Below are 17473 nucleotides of genomic sequence, written 5' to 3'. Positions count from 1 at the left end.
ATTTAAAAATGAGGTTTTGGCAATTTTTAAACAATTTAAAACTCTTGTGGAAAATGTATTTTCTTGTAAACTTCAACAATTACAAACTGATAACGGTGGTGAATATACCTCCATCATCTTTAAATCTTTTTTACAAGAAAATGGCATATTCCATCGATTAACACGCCCTCATACCTCCCAACAAAACAGGATCGCCGAATGAAAAAATCGTCACATAGTTGAAACCGGCCTAACTCTTCTCGCTCGATCTCACCTACCAAATACATATTGGCCTGATGCTTTCCTCACATCTGTTTATCTTATTAATCGCCTTCCCAACAAAGTCTTACATTATTTGACGCCTTTTTACATGCTCCATAAAAAGGTTCCCAAATATTCATATCTTAAAATTTTTGACTTTGCATGTTTTCCTTTACTTAGACCCTATGAAACTCACAAACTTTCTTTCCGCAGTAAAGAATGCATTTTTATAGGCTATGCAAGTCAATAACATGGCTATAGGTGCCTTGACTACAACACTGGCTATGTATTTGTGTCCTGAAATGTCATTTTTAAGAACAAGAATTTCCTGCTACACGTGATGGAGTCTTCTCTTCTCTTGCCTCACAGAGTACGGTCTCCCCAGGTATGTCTCCTCCTTTGTTCTCATTTCCACCATTGACAACCCAAATTTCTCCCAATCCTGAAGCCGATTTCACTACCCCCCACTCTGAAATTCAAGATACTTCTCTTAGCTTTCCCCTTTCGGACCATCCACCAGAAAATCCACCAATTCCCCCAATTGATCCGCCCATTATGGCTTCATTTCCTCCCTCCATCCCATCAGCCTCCACACTGTCAAACAACCAAGAAGTTAACCCCACTCGTGTCACAACCCGCTCCATGACTGGTAATTCCAAACCCAAACTTTTTCCAGATTTCATCTCTCAATACTCCACTCGGCATCCCCTGCAAGTTCTTTCCACGATAGTCACCGATGCTGAGCCCACCACCTACACCCAAGTTGCCTCTTCTCCTCACTGGCGTGCTGTGATGGGCTCTAAGTTTGACGCATTAATGGAGAATGGAACTTGGTCACTCTGCCCTCGTCCACCCGGTAAGCATGTTGTTAGAAATAAATGGATATTTAAGATCAAAAGGCTCTCTGATGGTCGTATTGAGTGCTATAAAGCGCGTCTAGTTGCCAAGGGGTTTGATCAACAATATGGAATTAACTATGCCGAAACGTTTTCACCCGTAGTGAAACACACAACCGTCCAAATGGTTCTTGCTTTACCTGTCTCTTTTAATTGGAATATACGCCAGTCAGATATTTCAAATGCTTTTTTGCATGAATTTTTGGATGAAGAAGTATTTATGGAGCAACCTCAAGGGTTTGTTGATGAGAATTACCCAGATTATGTGTGTCATTTGCACAAGTTCTTATAAGGCCTCAAACAAGCACCACGTGCTTGGTTTCGCCGTCTATCACAATCTCTGTTGGAATATGGTTTTATTGAGTCCACTGCTGATTACTCACTTTTTATATATGCTACTGATTCAGTAAAATTATATGTGTTGGTTTACGTTGATGACATCCTCGTCACTGGTTCCAGCACGGATGCTATTGATTCATTTATTTTATCTCTCAAGGATTCATTTCTTGTTAAAGATCTGGCTGAGCTGAGTTTCTTTTTAGGTGTCCAAGCTAGCCGTGATCAACATGGGCTACATCTACGTCAAACTCGTTATATTACTGATCTGCTTGACAGCACCAAAATGGTGGGTGCTAAACCTCTCAATTGTCCATCAACCTCTGGACCGAAACTTTCTTCCAACGAAGGTGAGCTCTTATCTGATCCTACTGAATATCGCCATGTAGTTGGGGCTCTTCAATATTGTACAATTTCGCATCCCGACATTTGCATATGCTGTCAATCAATTGTGCCAATTTATGCACAATCCTCATGAGCCCCATTGGATTGCAGTCAAAAGAATGCTTCGCTACCTTAAGGGTAGTATTGATTATGGCCTCTATTTTTCATCGGGTGCTATAAACTTACGAGCTTACTGTGACTCTGATTGGGCTGGCAATCCGTAACACAACCGAGTACGGCATATTCCTTGGTGAAAATCTCATCACCTAGACAGCCAAGAAGCAACCCATCGTATCCAAGAGTAGCACAGAAGCTAAATACTGCAGTTTGGCCATTGTAACTGCGGAACTGTACTGGATTCGTATGCTTATGATGGAGCTTGGTGTGCTCCTACCTTCCACTCCAACTATTTGGTGTGACAATATTGGAGCTATTGCTTTAGCCTCCAATCCGGTCTTTCATGCTCACACAAAACATGTCAAAGTCGACTATCACTTCATTCGGGAAAAAGTACTCAACAAAGACATTTAAGTGAAGTATATTTCTACCCAAGATCAAATTGGCGATATTTTCACCAAGGGCCACACTGCCTCTTGGTTTAATTTCCTACGGTCCAAACTAATGGTGATTTTAATCCCCATCACTTTGAGAGGGGGGGGGGGGGTGTTAGACCAATCAACTCTGGACATTCCACACTTGAAGCCGATGATCATGGACTTTCCAAACTTGTAGCTGCAGATCAATCTTCTCCAGAACCAACGTGATCAATACCTCCCTAATTTTCCTCTTTCCCTTGTATCATGCTAGAAGTCTTATTTCCATCCTATATATTTCTATATTTATTCTTGTAAAGCTGCAATATCTCCTTTCCATATTTACTTGTGTAAAATCATAACATATACTGCACTATTTAAATTAGAATGAAGTTGTAGCAGAGACTAAGTTGGTCTCTCTGTTTTCACCATTTCTATTAAGTGTATAAAGTTCTTACATTACATAGGTTAATTTACAACTATTATATATACGGTTATTATCAAATTCACGAAATATAAGAAATGAAGGAATCAAACATTTTTACAACTTTTTTTTTTTTTAAACTTCAATTTAAATTAATCTTATTTTTATAAAATAATGCCTTTAATTTTATAAAAAGAGTTGCATATATAATGATCTATATAATCGCATTTTTCTTTTTTATTTGAAAATTAATCGCATTTTTCTTGGTTTCTATAAGAGCATTCTCATTGGATTATTTATATCCAAAACTAAAGTCCATTTTTACCTATTAGACATAAAAACTACTTGCAATGGATTATCTATAATCAAATTTCTTAACTTTTAGCTACAGTACATGTAAAGATAAAATCAAATTTGATAATTACGTACTATTCTACAAGCAAATCTTTATTTTATTATTTTTTAAGTCTCTCTCTCTTTTGATAGTTACTGTTTTTTAAATCTTTATTATTTTTTAATCCATAATTTAATTAGAATATAATTACTAATTAACATATAATAGGTAAAATAGTAACATATGATAAAATAAAATAAAATAATAATTAAATAAATTAAATATTTTTTAATTTATTAATTATTTATTACTATATAATAAATAAATAGATAATCTAATGTAAAAATTTGATATAAATAGTTAAAGTCAAATTATATTATTTTATTGTTATATAATAAAAAATGACTATTCCAATATGGAGATTTATATGAATGAAATAGTCAATATCTAAATTCATCTTACATTCATAAAAAATATCATTTACATATGCATAATCCAATAACAATGCTCTAATTCGGCTCCCGGCCCATTTATTCCCATAATGATCGCAAAGTGTCTTTATATTGGTTAGACGTAAACCATTTTTCACGAGTGGGAGGGAGTCAAAGGTTAGGTTTGGAACTAAAAATTTTATTCTCAACTTATTATTTTTTTATATAAAATATAATAAATAATTCAACTTTTTCAAATCTCAATTCAATATTTTCAAATCTTAAAACAATAATAATATTAAAAAATAATATTTTATTCAACTTTCAATTTTTATCTTAAATAAAAAATTCTCATTTCAATATCCAAACCAGTCTGTAGGTTTGGGACATGGAATGAGACATAAAATTTTAATATAATATTATTTTATTTTATTTCATTTCATTTTTAAACATAATTAAAACACAAAATTTGTAAACTAATTATTATAATTTTTTAAATTTAAATAAAAATTAAAAAAAAAAAGAAAAAGAAAAAGAAAAAGGTCATGTGAGTGTACTTCACGAATCAAGAATTTAACTGGTTAAAGCCGTAAAAGACACTTTGCATGTGTTCTCATCATTGAAAAGTTCATGACCAAGACTTCGACAACGTAAAGATCAAAGTATTTTTCCCTCGGAATGGGGCAGAGTTGGGCAGTATTTCCTTGCTCATTACTCAGCCATAAGTACTTTAGGCTATGTTTGCCTCCATGATTGACTGAAGATGGTGCATATGGTCAAAGAAAGGGTTGATCGGGAACTCATGGTGCTGGGTACATTTTATATTCAATGCCAAAGAAAGGGTTCATTTTATTTCAACCTTAGTACATGATATGATAGTCTTGTATAGAAATGGTCGAGATTGGATGTAGATTTGTTGGATCTCTATGCATGGGAGAAATTGGTGTTGAAATTACAACAAGAGGATCTAGAATTGGTGAATACTATAATGAGAATGAAATGGTTAAGAAAGAATGATCTAGTCTTTGAAGACAAGTTTGCAAGTTCGAGAAAGGCAATCCAAGTAGCCAGAGAGGGCCTACATGAATTTATCAGCTGAGAGTATCCATCTAGGAAGCAAAATACAAGTGAGAATGAGAAAGGACATGGTTAGCTAATGGAATTTTGTACAGAACTTGGCCTCACAAAAGTGGTATTTGAAGGAGATTCTCAAACAATTATAAAGGCCATTTACAATGAAAACGAGAACTTGGTCATGGCATGGGCAAATAATATATAGATGATACCAAAGTAAGGTTAAAAAGGAAGCCAAATTGGAGTGTTCAATGTACTTATAGAGATCAGGTGAATACAGTAGCTAATCAATTAGCAAAACTAGCTAAATTACCTGACGACGAACATAGCTAGATTGAAGAAGGGCCAAATTCAATTCATAGATTTGTATTGCAGGAAAAATTTTATAATGACTAACTTTCTATTCAATGACATTTTTCAAATATAAAAATGCCAGCGAAAACATAAGACATACTCATACTAGTTGGGTTTTCAAACCCTAGTGTTCTAACTAAAATGAAAAAAAAAAAAAATGAGAATTCTATATATATGGATAGTTATAGATACAATTATGGGTATACAAGCGTTCTGTATTCATTTTGAAAAATAGTGAAATTTATTATTAAAAATTTAATTTTTTTCCATGAAGTGGATTTCATATTTACTTACTTTTTTTAAAGGAATATGCAACGCTCTCAAACTTTATGACTGCAAATATCATTTCTCTATATTATAATTAAAGAGATCAAAGTTCAAACTTGACACCAAATTACTTACCAGAAAGATAGATTACAAAACATATGAGCAGCAAATACTAAGGCAGCTTTTGGTTACCAGGTTGAGTTCAACTCAACCCAACTCATCTCATCTAATTATTATAACTTTGTCAACTCCTAATACGAAATATAATAAACAATTTCACTTTTTCAAATTCTGAAATAATAATAATATTAAAAAATAATATTATAATAATATTTTATTCAACTTTCAAGTCATCTCAATTTAACTCATTATCCAAACCGGACAATTGGTACGTATGAAGTGACTGTAATCTTCGCGTGTAGAAAGAAAAATAATGCGGGTTTCAAGTCGTCGTAGTAGTTGAAAAGGGAGATGGACATGGTGGAATTGGTACATCAACAACTCCATCAAGCATCTGTGTAACCTTCCTCATAGTGGGTCTAAGAGAATGATCCTCTTGAATGCACCTAATGGCCACCTTCACAAACCTCTCTACATTCCCCATATCATCCATGGCCTCCGCATCAAATTCCACTAGAGCATTTATTTCTCCATCTCTAAAGCAGTCATAAGCCCAATCAATTAAAATTGCATTGTGTTCTCCGCCAGATTCCATTGCTAATACGCTTTTCCGAGAACATACTATCTCTAGCAACAAAGCAGTTACTCTTGTTTTCCTCGTAGGTATTTCCCAAAACTTGGCAAGTTTTTTTTCCCCAACCTTTCCTTTGGTAGAACTCTGCATTATCAAACCGTAACAAAGTACTAATTTTAACCATAAAAATTTATGCATTTTTTTCAAAATTTTAAATAAAATATAATAAATAATTTATTTTTTTTTCAAATTTTAAAATAAAATTAATATTAAAAAAATTATATTTTAATAATATTTTATTTAATTTTTAATTTTTATTTCAAAATGAGACCAAAATCTGTTCGCTAGCAGGCTAATAAACTCAATATCTGAATACAATTTTCTGAAATATTTTAACGATGACTTGCAAAAAATCATTTATAATTTAACTTGTTACTTGTTAGCCAAATATATATATATATATATATATATATATATATATATATATATATATTACTTTCACATTATTGCAATTATTGATGCAACAGCCCTCGCTGTTGAATCAGCAGAAAAATACATGCAAAGACTAGGCCCACTGGAGTCTATACGGAGAGACTTCCAATGATTTTGTGACAAATGTGAGTACGTAACAGCTGAAATAGACTTCCAATGGCATGGTTCAAAACTTATCGGAAACCAACAGCTTATCACGTGGTCCATGATTGAAGCCGAGGTTGAAAAGAAGACTACTCTTAAATGCTTGACTAACAACAGTACCTTTTCTAGCGACAAGGCAATTTAAAATCTGTGTGTCTAGCCCATTTTTGTGATGGCGGCAATGGCTTTTCTTCCTCCTTGGCTTCTTGTTTCCTTGTAATTCTGCTACCGATTTCTACTGTTGCTCAAAGTAATGGTAACATTACTGCTGGAGAGTCTCTCATTGCAGCTGCCAATAGCTCTTCATGGCTATCTCCTTCTGGTAATTTTGCCTTTGGATTTAGCCCACATAGTGATAAGGATTTCTTCCTACTTTTCATTTGGTTTGCTAATATACCAGACAAGTGTAAGAGTTTTATTTAAACTCTATGTCTCACACACTCATCTTAATAAAATTTGAAATAGCTCAAACTTATCAGATAAAAGATGAGTGATAACGGGATAAGAAAAATCCTAAGAGATAAGATTAAAACTCTATATCTCTAATTATAATCAGATCCAAACTCTTAGATTTCTTGATGGTCAGAAATCTATAAATAGCACTGAGGGATTAAAGAGTTCTCACCTATAACATTTGAGTGCCTTTTGCCATTGTGAGACACTTGTGAGGCAAAGTTGCTAGGGTGATCCTTCCCTCATAGCCAGATCTAATTCTTCATCGAACAGATGGAGAAAAGTACGTATTTATTTATTATTATTTATTATTATAGATCATATAAAATCGAAGATCCATTTACTAATGTTCATGTTAAAATATCTAACATGTGGTATCAGAGCTTTAGGTTGTAGATTTTTTATGATCTCAATAAAATATGCAGTAAATATGTGCTTTCGTATATAGTGATTTTACTATATTGCGAAAGACTGAAAATATTGGTTTTACGATCTGAGAGGAGAAATTTTATGATGGTATTTCCCTTTTACATCTATTCTGTGAAAGACCCAAACAACGAAAATACGCACATCATTTCAGTGTTCTTATTTCTACTTTTGCCGAATTATGTTTGTGCTGGAGAAAGAGAACCTCTCATAAGTCGTTCTCAATTCCAGCAACATTTTGATATATCTTTTTCGAAGCAGATCTTGCTATGATTTTATTTTATTTCTCCATTGCTTTCCATACACTGTAATTTATATTGCGTATTGTAATGAGGAAAAGTAGCTAAGGTATGTCTGTAGAGAAGAACCTCGCCGTGAGCCGCTAGGTAAGGGCATAGAGTCATAGGCGGTGGCTCAACACGCGGTGTAAAGGAGGGAGGTCAGTGCCACGAGGAGGTTGAGAACCTCCTCGCCGGCGTCTCTGTCACGGCGGTAGAGGGCTCTAAAGCCCACTGCCGCAGAGTTTCTGTGATTAAAAAAAAAAAAAAAGAAGGTGGAGAAGAGGTGGAGGCTGGGGACGCCTTGCCGTTCTCCTCCTCGCCGGCGAGGACCACCATGAGCTGCGTGCTTGTTGAGGGAAGAAGAAACTCCCTGGTGCGGTGTTGGTTCTTATCTGAGGAAGCAAGATCAGTTTTATTGCTTAGGTTTTCAGTAATTGTGTAATGGGTTTGGGCTTGGGCTTGGGCTTGGGCCGTGGGCTTTGCCCCAGTCCAAGAAAGAAAAGAATGCAAATGGGCCAATGGGCCACATCAGTGGCCCAGCCCAATAATAGAACAAAAAAAAAAAAAAAGGTGGGACGAGCCTGTATAGTAGGTCAACAGATCCAGTTGAATTGGATCTCGGTTCAGTTTTTTGAACCGGTCCGGTTCGATTTTCTGAACCGGTCAGATTATTTTATTATTATTTTAATATTTATAAAAAAAAATCTGAATTTTATTTCATATACATGTTATTAATGTTATTTACATGTATGAAAATTTTATTATTGCTAAAATTATATGCATGTTATTATTGTTAAATACATGTATTAAATTTTATTAAATGTTATATGCATGATATTATTGTTAAATACATGGATTAAATTTTATTAAATGTCATGTGCATGTTATTATTACATACATAAAATACATGTATGAATTGTCTCTTATTATCATGCTATATATAATTATTTATCCAATATGGACAAGTGATTTTTATCAAAATTAAAGAAAAACTTGGTTGCCCAAAGGTAAAGATTTTCTTAAATTTTGGTGAACAATCATTAAATTCCATAGTAAGGTGGATATGATAGAGTGAACAATTTTGTGTGTCAAGATCTACTCCCAAAGGAGAATCTTGATGATATTACTAGTTCATCTATCAAATTAAGGTTGGAGTGAACACTTTGTGTATCAAGATCTACTCCCAAAGGAGGGTTTTGATGACACTACTAGTTCATCCATCAAAAGAAAAGTTGGAGGGAACAATTTGTATGTCAGATTTTACTCCCAAAGGAGAATTCTGATGATACACTTAGTTCATCCATAAAATTTAATATTGGTGAGAACACTTTGTGTATTAAGATCTACTCCCAAAGGAGGGTTTTGATGACACTACTAGTTCATCCATAATTATTTAAATTATGATTATTGTTTATAAGTGTCTAACTCAAAGCATTATGTGACGAATATTTTCTTACAGTAAATGTACTGACATCATTACATTCACAAACTTCATCAGTTCCTGTTTTGAATGGCTCTAATTTTTCTAAGTGGTGAGTGAGTCAGATTCACCTTAAGGGTCCTTGACCTGGACTCATCCCTTACAAGTCCAAAACCACCACCCCTCACTGAAGAGAGTAACAAGGATGAGAAAGAGTCATTTAAACAGTGAGAGAGATCAAACAGGCTGAGTCTAATGTTCATGAAAATGACCATATATGAAAATATTAAAAATTCACTCCCTAGTGTTGAGGATGCGCAAGTTTTTTTGAAAAATACTGAGGAGAGATTTAAATCTGTAGATAAGTCTTTAGCAGGAACATTGATGGCTAGACTTACCATCATGAAATATGATGGAGCCAAAGGAATGTAAGAGCATATCCTTGAAATGACAAATATTGCCGCCAGATTACAAACCCTGGGAATGAAAGTAGATGAGTCCTTTATTGTTCAGTTTATTCTGAACTCATTGCCACCTCAGTATGGTCCATTCCAGATGCATTATAATTCTATTAAGGATAAATGGAATGTGAATGAGCTGGCAAGTATGGTAGTTCAGGAGGAAGTAAGACTGAAACAACAAGGGCATTACTCTGCTAATTTTGTGACCAAAGAAGCTGGAAAGAAAAAGTACCATTATAATAAAAAGAAATGAATTGGACCACCAAGAGGAAAGGAGCCTGGAAAAGTTAATCAGGTTCAACATAGTAGTACCAAATGTTACTAGTATGGAAAAAATGGACACATGAAATCTGAGTGTCAGAACGTAAGGCTTGGTTTGAAAAGAATGGTAAGCCTCTTGCCCTTGTATGTTTTGAATCAAACCTTGTAAATGTTCCTACTAATTCTTGGTGGTTAGATTCAGGTGCTAATGTTCATGTTTCTATAACCATGCAGGGATACCTTACAAGCCAAACACCAAGTCCCAGTGAGCGATTCTTTTTTATGGGAAATGAGAATAAGGCCGAAGTTTTGGCTATAGGGACTTTTTGTTTAGTTTTGAGTACTGGTCATTGTTTAGACCTTCATAACACAGTTTTTGTGCCTTCTATGAGGCATAATTTAATTTTCCTTTCTAGACTAGACACTGATGGTTATTCCTTTTCATTTCATAATGGTAGTTTCAATTTGTTCAAAGACTCTTTATCTATTGGTTCTGGGTTTCTTTCTGATGGTCTTTATCGACTTTGTCTCGATAATACATTTATTCATAATACCTATACCCATAACCATGAAATGTGTATTGGAACTAAAAGAAACATGATGAATGAACATTCTTATGACTTGTGGCAAAAGAGATTGGGGCACATCTCCAAAGAAAGGTTAGAGAGATTAGTAAAAGAAGGGATACTTCCGCATTTAGATTTTACTAATCTTGAAGTATGTGTGGATTGCATTAAAGGAAAGCAAACCAAACATACTAAGAAAGGTGCCACAAGAAGTAAAGAGCTTCTTGAAATAATTCACACAGATATATGTGGACCATTCTCCACAGAATGTTTTGGTAGAGAAAAGTATTTTATCACATTTATAGATGATTTTTCACGGTTTGGATATATCTATCTACTACATGAGAAATCTCAAGCTGTTTCAGTACTTGAGGTATTTCTCATGGAGGTGGAAAGGCAGTTAGATAGAAAGGTGAAAATTATCAGGTCGGATCGAGGTGGAGAATACTATAGAAAGTATGACGAATCGGGTCGTAACCCTGGCCCATTCGCCAAACTTATTGAACAGCGTGGCATTATTGCACAGTACACGATGCCAGGGACGCCTCAGCAGAACGGTGTTGCTGAAAGGCGTAATCGGACTTTATTTGATATGGTCAGAAGTATGGTAAGCAATTCTACCTTATCCAAATCATTATGGGGTGAAGCCATTAAGACAACAAATTATATCTTAAACTGGGTTCCTAGTAAGTCAGTTCCAAAAACTCCTTTCGAGCTATAGACTGGTAGGACATTAAGTTTAAGACACATGCATGTTTGGGGTTGCCCAGCAAAAGCGAGACTTTACAACTCACATGAAAAGAAATTGGATCTCAGAACAGTAAGTGGGTACTTTATTGGCTACCCAGAGAGATCCAAAGGGTATAGGTTTTACTGTCCTAATCACAGTATGAGAATAGTAGAAACAGGGAATGCCAAATTCATTGAACTTGGCGAAATCAGTGGGAAAATAGAACCTAGAGATGTGATCATTGAGGAAGTATGAGTAGATGTCCCCATACCTACATCCTCAGAAAAGATAACGGTTCCTCTAATTGATCATCACAATGATACATTGGAACAAGAAAATGATCACCCATCTCAGAATAATAATATCACTGATGAACCAAGTTCGAAGTTACCAGAACAGATAGTCTTACATAGATCTTAAAGAGATCAGAGATCTGTTATTTCAGCAGACTATGTGGTATATCTCCAAGAATCTGAATTTGACATTGTGACAAGTGAAGATCCACTAACGTTTTCACAAGCTATAGAGAGATGTGATTCTAGTAAATGGATCGATGCCATGAAAGAAGAGTTGAAATCCATGGATCAAAATCAAGTTTTGAATCTCGTTGAGTTACCTAAAGGGTGGAAAAGAGTCGGGTGTAAATGGGTCTTTAAGACCAAACGCGACTCTAAAGGTAACGTCAAACGACATAAGGCCAGACTTGTTGCTAAGCCCAGAAAGAAGGCATTGATTACAAAGAGACATTTTCTCCAGTATCTAAAAAGGACTCTTTCAGAATCATTATGGTATTGATGGCTCATTTTGATTTAGAGTTACACCAGATGGATGTGAAAACAGTTTTTCTAAATGGAAGTTTGGATGAAGTGGTCTACATGGAGCAGCTAGAGGGCTACTCAGAAAAGGGCAAAGATCACCTAGTTTGTAGGCTTAAGAAATCAATATACGGGCTTAAGCAAGCTTCCCGACAATGGTACTTAAAGTTCAATGATACCATTACTGTCTTTAGATTTAAAGAAAACATCGTTGATCGATGTATATACCTAAAGGTCAGTGGGAGCAAATTTATATTTTTGATCTTGTATGTAGATAATATCTTGTTGGCTTGTAGTGATCTTGGCTTACTTTATGAAATCAAGGGTTTTCTATCTAAGAACTTTGAAATGAAAGATATGGGTGAGGCGTCCTTTGTGATCGAAATTGAAATCCTCCGGGATCGAAAACAAGGACTGTTGGGATTGTCTCAGAAAAGTTACATAGAAAGAGTTCTTGAGAGATTTAGCATGAAAAGTTGCTCATCACTTGATACTCCGATATCAAAAGGTGATAAGTTTAGCCTATCACAATGTCCTAAAATTGAGTGGGAGCGTAAAGAGATGGCAAAAATCCCCTATGCTTCGATTGTTGGGAGCTTGATATATGCACAGATTTGCACGAGACCAGACATTAGTTTTGCAATTGGCATGCTTGGGGATTACCAGAGTAACCCAGGGATGTCTCATTGGAAAGCAGCAAAGAGGGTATTGCTATATATGCAAGGAACTAAGGATTACCAGCTTACCTTTAGGAGAACTGACAACTTAGAAGTAACTGGATACTCAGACTTTGATTTTGCTGATTGTTCTGATAGTAGGAAATCTACTTCTGGATATGTTTTCCTACTAGCCGGTGGAGCGATCTCATGGAAAAGTATGAATGAAACTATCACTGCTTCATCAACAATGGAGGCTGAATTTATAGCATGCTTTGAGGCCATAGTGCATGGTTTATGGCTGAGGAACTTTATCTCAGGGCTTGGAGTTGTCGACTCTATAGAAAGGCCACTGAGAATTTATTGTGATAATTCCTCTGCAGTATTTTTTTCTAAAAATGATAGGTATTCTAAAGGTGCTAAACACATGGAGCTCAAATACCTAAGTGTCAAGGAGGAAGTACAGAAACAAACAGTGTCCATAGAACATATTAGTACTACGCTTATGATAGCAGACCCATTAACAAAGGGTCTAGTAGCGAAGCAGTTTAAAGAGCATGTTGACAGAATGAGTCTTATGATGTAAACATGTTATTGAGCTCCTAGACGTTTTATTTTATTTTGGACACTTAATGATATCTATTATGATTGATTTGTTTCTGTTTTCTTGTTTTTCCACTTATTTGTACATTGAATGGTTTGGAAGAATGATGACAAGATAATGTCTGCAACAGACATGAATTGGAACCCAAGGCATTACAATATTAACCTTAATTGTCCCAAATAAAGATCATGTAAAATTAGTTGCTGGTGTTGTGGTACATGGAAGGGAATTTATTGATTATATAACAAAGGACCGCCATGACTCGCATCAGTAGTTGATTTAACATTGATATTACAGAACTTATGTAATGTACTTTGAGCTATGAAAGTTTCAGGAAATGAATTTGCGCAGTATGGTTAATTTCCTGTAATAAACCCATGAACGGAAAATATTAGTTTATGGGCGTATGGGCTAAGTGGGAGAATGTAAGAGTTTTATTTAAACTCTATGTCCCACACACCCATCTTAATAGAATTTGAAATAGCTCAAACTTATCAGATAAAAGATGAGTGATAACGGGATAAGAAAAATCCTAAGAGATAAGATTAAAACTCTATATCTCTAATTGTAGTCAGATCCAAACTCTTAGATTTCTTGATGGTCAGAAATCTATAAATAGCACTGAGGGTTAAAGGGTTCTCACCTACAACATTAGAGTGCCTTTTGCCATCGTGAGACACTTGTGAGGCAAAGTTGCTAGAGTGATCCTTCCCTCATAGTCAGATTTAATTCTTCATTGAACAGATGAAGAAATATACGTATTTATTTATTATTGTTTATTATTATAAATCATATAAAATCGAAGATCCATTTATTAATATTCATGTTAAAATATCTAACAACATAACCATAGTTTGGTATGCAAATGGAGATAAGCCTGAACCACGGGGAAAGTGGGGCTTACTGCTCACCGTGGCCTAGAACTTACTGACCCTCAAGACCAACAGTTATGGAGCTCTCAGACCATTATTGGTACTGTAGCTTCTGGTTTTATGACCGACGCAGGGAACTTTGAGCTTAAAGATAGAGAATTTAGTGCGGTATGGGAGAGTTTCAATAGTCCCACGACTCCCACTGATACGCTGTTGCCTACACAAAATCTGGAAAGGGGAGGGGTGCTTTCATCTCGACAATCAGAGACCAACTTTTCCACAGGGAGGTTTCGGCTGCGTTTGCAAGATGGAAATCTTGTGCTTTTTACCGTAAACTTGCTGACCGACTACGCTAATGAAGCATAATATAATAGTGGAACCACTTCCTCCGATGATCCTAATGCGTCAAGTCCCGGTCGAGAATTGGTCTTCAACGAATCAGGCTACATGTTTATTTTGAGAGAGAATGGCCAACGATTCCCTCTAACACCGGGACGACAGGTAGAATCAAGTGCTGATTTCTACTTCAGAGCAACTCTTGACTTTGATGGAGTTTTTACCCTATATTCTCACCCAAAGGCTTCCAACAGCAACAGAAGCTGGAGTCCTCTCTGGTCTGTACCAGAAAATATCTGTGTTGACAGTCTTGTTAGCGAAGGTATTGGCGTTTGCGGGTATAACAATATCTGTACTCTGAAAGCAGATGGAAGACCGATGTGTCAATGCCCCAGGGGATACTCCTTACTCGATCCAGATGACCAGTACGGTAGCTGCAAACCGGACTTCATACAAGGCTGTCAAGAAGACAGGCTAAGCCCCCCTGGAGAAGATCTTTATACTTGGGAAGACCTAACAAATACAGATTGGCCAAGCTCTGACTACGTGCTGTTGAGGCCTTATACTGAAGATAAGTGCAGACAGTCTTGCCTGGAAGACTGTATGTGTGCTGTTGCCATTTTCAGATTAGGTAATAGCTGTTGGAAGAAGAAGCTACCTCTCTCAAACGGGAGAGTAGATAGTAGCCTTAACGGGGGGAAAGCTCTTATCAAAATCATGAAAAATAATTCCACCCTGCCGGTGCCGGATCCTCCTTCTGATCAGTATCCAGAACCAAAGAAGAAGGACCAGGATACTTTGATCCTCATTGGGTCAGTGCTTCTTGGTGGTTCTGCCTTTGTTAACGTGATATTAATTGTAGCAGTTTGTCTAGGTTTCTCCTTCATTTACCACAACAAGCTACAAAAAATTATCGCAAATGCTAGTAGTGTGAAATTGAATTTGCGTTGTTTTACTTACAAAGAGCTTGAAGAAGCCACAGATGGATTTAATGAAGAATTGCGAAAGGGGGCTTTTGGTGTTGTTTACAAAGGAACAATACGAATGGGTTCTAGCGTTCATGTGGCAGTCAAGAAGTTAAATAATTCGTTCCAAGATAGTGAGAGAGAGTTCAGGACAGAAGTGAGTGTGATTGGCCAAACACATCACAAGAACCTGGTTCGATTGCTTGGATTTTGCGATGAGGGCCAACAACGGCTGCTGGTATACGAATTCTTGAGCAATGGCACTTTAGCAGGTTTTCTTTTTGGAGACCTGAAACCCAGTTGGAATCGAAGAATCGAATTTGCTATTGGGATTGCAAGAGGACTCTTGTATTTACATGAAGAGTGCAGCGGCCCGATCATCCATTGCGATATAAAGCCTCAGAACATACTCCTTGATGACTATTAGAACGCTCGGATTGCTGACTTTGGATTGGCAAAGCTTTTGATGATGAACCAGAGCCATACTAATACTGCCATTAGAGGAACCAAAGGTTATGTTGCACCTGATTGGTTTAGGCACATGCCGATCACAACCAAGGTGGGTGTTTATAGTTACGGTGTCATGCTACTAGAGATCATTTGCTGCCGAAAAAGCGTATATATGGAGCCGGATTCGGAAGACAAAGCAATTTTGACTGATTGGGCTTATGATTGTTATCAGGAAGGAACATTAGATGCTTTGGTTGAATATGATGTGGAGGTGTTGGATGACAGAAAGAGGATGGAGAAGTTTGTGAAGGTCGCTATTTGGTGTATTCAGGAAGACCCATATCTTAGACCAACCATGAGGAAGGTTACACAGATGCTCGAGGAAGTTGTCGAAGTTCCTGTTCCACCATGCCCCTCCCCTTTTAGCCAGCCAGGTTGAAGCAGCATATATCACTTTTTCTGCTAAGCTTACAGTTACTATATTTTTCTTACTACTCTTTTAACTCTGTTTTTCAGTCCATCATCATGAGATCTATTGTTCATATATAGATATTATTTGTATTTTAGCATGAACTGATAATAAATTACTTCTGTAGTCGATCTCTGGATTGAATGTTTGCGGTACAATGCCTCCAGTTTCTCTGGCAAAGAAACTTAAAAATCAGGGGTTTTATTTCTTTTTCTGTCCCATCGAGTTTTCTTTGCAGTGAGAAAAAAAATCATTCAGAATAGATATTGAGTTCTCTACCGCATAAGAGCATTGCTGGTTTAAAATGGAACTCCAATGTGGTCTTTTGGTCATAATATGGACTTTTAGCTAGATTAATCCACGTTAGACTAGCTATCTTATATTTTAAATAATAATATAATATTATTTATTATAATAATATTTGATAATTTTTTTAATATTTTACAATCACACTTCATATATTAATTAATAACTTTATTAAAAAAATAAAATTATTAATTTTCAATTATGTTTTCTTTCAACCTAATTATTCAATAAATATATTTTGCCAACCATTCACCAAACAATCTTAAAGACAAAAACAAGTGCTATTGGAAAGAAAGGGCTATTACAATTTCAAGTTAAGAATCATTTCTTCTTTTTAGGTATGTCATCTTTTTGTTCATCATTTGTTTTCATTATGCAGAATAAGCAAAGATATCATATCCTGAAATGCTTTTATATTAATAGTTTTATTATCTGGAGTTTCACATCCATTGAATTTTTGAAATACAAAATTTGGTTCTAGTGGCAGCAAACAGCTTGACATGATTGTGAAGACAACTGCAATAATTAGTTCATAATCAACTGCAAAAGTGTGAAGTAAACAAAAGACCACCAAGAACATCATGCGCTGCATAATGCAACGGAAGATATTAGATGAAGAAAAAAAAAATTGAGAAACTCCTAATTATACTGGAGGGCGAGTGCCACTACTAGTATCAATGAGAAGAAAAGATGCTGTAGCATATAACTTGGGATTAAAGTGCATATCAACAATTAAGAGGAAAGAAAAAAGCTATCAACCAGCCTCTTGCTTGTCCATTAATTACAATAGAAAGACTCA

At 35.7% G+C, this 17473-nt stretch overlaps 1 pseudogene; it reads left to right on the top strand.

The window, feature by feature from the left end:
* The first annotated feature begins 10853 nt into the window (after positions 1–10853).
* On the top strand, positions 10854–16512 carry LOC122291173 (annotated as a pseudogene).
* The last annotated feature ends 961 nt before the right edge of the window (positions 16513–17473 follow it).

Source organism: Carya illinoinensis, chromosome 13 (genome assembly GCF_018687715.1).
Source record: "Carya illinoinensis cultivar Pawnee chromosome 13, C.illinoinensisPawnee_v1, whole genome shotgun sequence".
In the NCBI taxonomy this organism is placed as follows: domain Eukaryota; kingdom Viridiplantae; phylum Streptophyta; class Magnoliopsida; order Fagales; family Juglandaceae; genus Carya; species Carya illinoinensis.
This window is presented reverse-complemented; position numbering and strand designations above follow the sequence as displayed.